This window comes from Chrysochloris asiatica, unplaced genomic scaffold (assembly GCF_000296735.1).
Source record: "Chrysochloris asiatica unplaced genomic scaffold, ChrAsi1.0 scaffold00091, whole genome shotgun sequence".
NCBI lineage: Eukaryota > Metazoa > Chordata > Mammalia > Afrosoricida > Chrysochloridae > Chrysochloris > Chrysochloris asiatica.
The window spans coordinates 11150166-11153016 of record NW_006408609.1 but is presented as its reverse complement, the minus strand read 5'-3'; positions in this window follow the sequence as shown (position 1 = coordinate 11153016).

The following is a 2851-nucleotide window of genomic DNA, read 5'->3' as shown; positions in this document are numbered from 1 at the left end:
AGCAGGAGTAGAAACAGCTGCTCTGAGTTCCATCCAGAGGGAAAGACACTAGTCAGGAGACACATCTACCACTGGAATCTAGAGAATGTCTTCTTTTGGGTGCCGCCCTGGCTCCTCCTTTCCTCTTGCCACACATACACATACTTGCAGGCAGGTTAAATATAACTCCTTTCTGGAAAGTATCCTCAAAAATTTCAAAGAGAGTTAATGGCTTTTGTTCAATATTTTCAAGAATTTGAGTTGTATCTCTGAACTGCAATTATTTATTACTCTTTGTCCCAAACCAGACTGTGTGTTTCCTCATGGCAGAAAAATAATAGTGATTTTAGTACTTCTCAAGCCTATTAACATTACCTGCAATACACTATTTATTCAAATCGTTACTACTTAGGAAATATCTATGCATTTATTTAGTCTTTCCCAAGACAGTTTTTAATACAAATTATAGTGTTTGTTCTAATACTTATGATAATCATTTTACACCACATTTCAGTTTAGTAGAACAAACATATTCAAGGACTCTTTAGCTCCTGACCTCTTTTTTACATGTCAGAAGAATCCAGACTTCACCTCTTAACTTTATTCCTTTACTTGCAGGTGCACTTCCTTGCTTCATGTTTGAAATAACATATCCATGCAACTAGAAGTGGTTATCACAGTCTCTCACTATGTTCTCAACTATTTAATCCTTTCACATTTCTTGTTCTGAAGTAAAAGAAAATGATCAAAATAACAAAATAACAGTTTTGTGTAGCAGAGTCATAGTTAAACGTTCAAATCACTGGGTGGGTTCAGAATATCCATTCTCTCAAAAATTGTAACGTTACTGAAGTACAAGGGCAAGCTATTGACACTGGATCAAAAAGTTAAACAAAAATTAGTCTTCAAAGGAGAGGCTAAACATATTTTAAAAATCAACACATCAAGGTAAATAAATCCTTGTACATTGTATGTATATTGTGGTGGTGGTGGTGTGCCGTGGATTCGGTTCCGACTCTTAGCAACCCTGTATGAGGTTTCCGAGGCTATAAATCCTTACAGGAGCAGAAAGCCTCATCTTTTTCCTGCAGAACTGCTGGTAGTTTTGAACTTCTGACCTTGAGGTTAACAACTGGACTCATAACCGCTATCAGAGCTCTTTATGTATATTGTATGCATAGGTATATATACATATTGTTGTATTCGTTAGGTGGCATCGAGTGTGTTTCAAGTCATAGCAACCATTTGTAGGGTTTCTGAGAAGTGGCTGGTGGGTTTGGACTGCTGAACATTTGACTAGCAGCCCAGTGCGTATCCTACAAAGCCATTCTTGGTTTTGAATACATATGTATTTAATGCCTATTTACTAATAAAGTCACAAAATGTGACAAATAGGAGACAGGTACATTAAATTAGTGAATGGTTTCCTTTTTCACAGTAAGGCAAGAAACAGTACTACAACGGAAGCTATGGGCTAGCACGTAGCATGTAGTGTTGGGTCAGCACATTGGAGGGACTCAAATGAATCTGTTGTTATTTGTTTGGTGTCTATCATTCAGTTCGGACTTACATCAACCCTATGACACAACAGAATGGAACATTGTCTGGTCCTACACTATAAAATTAAGGCAAAATAAGGAGAAATGAGATAAAGCAATGTATTCTCCAAATATCTTGGTTCCGTGTGTTTTTTTTTTAATCTACTTTTTCTCCATTTACTTTTTTTCCCAAAATTTTAATAAATGTAAGAAAGTAAAAGGCATAGGCAGAACTTGGTCTAGTATTATATATATGTGTGTGTATATATAAAATTCTGTATTCCTGACATAGATGGAGGGGTGGGTGGAGGGCATAATGGTGTGAGGCTCTGGAGCTCTCTGACTGTTGATGCTGGACTGCTTCCTTCTTTCGGACACTGTGGCTTTCTCAGAGGTGGTGAAGGAGGAAACCCACTAAAGAGCAGGAATGGAAAGCAGTCAAGTCCTCCAAACACTGAGCACCTCAGATGTGGTGCTGACAGGCCCCAGTCTGTGTGCCCTGTGGTTAGAACTGGAGTAGTCTTCAGCTACAAGGGTGCTCAGAACACTCAGCTGTGACTGGATGGCAGTGAGATTCAAATGGCAACATCCTGAGGTTTTGCCCATGGGCATTAAATAAAGAAGGAAAAGTTCTCTCTGACCTGTTTACAGATTTTTTTTTTTTGTACTTAAAATACCAGTAGTTTCATCCTGAGAACTAATGACTTAAGGCAGTTATAAACAAAGTAGCTGTTTGAGATTCAAAGTTTAGTCTGTATGGTCATGGGATAACCTTATTTAGCAGCATGAATTAAGTCTAAATATGGAAAAGCACAGGTGGTCAATGTAGAAAATTATACTAAAAGATCTTTTGGTTTGGGCTGACAGGCTAGTTCTTTGAAAGTGAGGGTGAGCTGGTCAGTTATCAGGAAAGGGATGCTTGGGGGAAGTAAGACTGCATGGACACACTGAGATGGTCTTTAGTGTCAAGGAACCAGGATTAGATTTCATTTGTCTATGTGCTGGACTCCTGGTGTGGTGCAGTGGGTTAATGTGCTGGACTGCAACGCTGCTTTGAATCACAAGGTCGGCAGTTCAGGCTTACCAGCCGCTCCTCAGAAACCATATACAGGGTTGTTATGAGTCAGTACAAACTTGATGGCACTTAACAACTACAACAACTATGTGCTGGTTGAAGGGCAAGACACTTAAACCCCCTGGGTGCCCCTTGCCTCCTCTATAAAATGGGAATGGTGATGATGAGACCAACCACTAAAAAAGGTTGGTACAGGACTTTGAGGAGATTATGCACCAGTAAAGAAAAATGTGATGCAACAGTTATTTATAGTTATTGG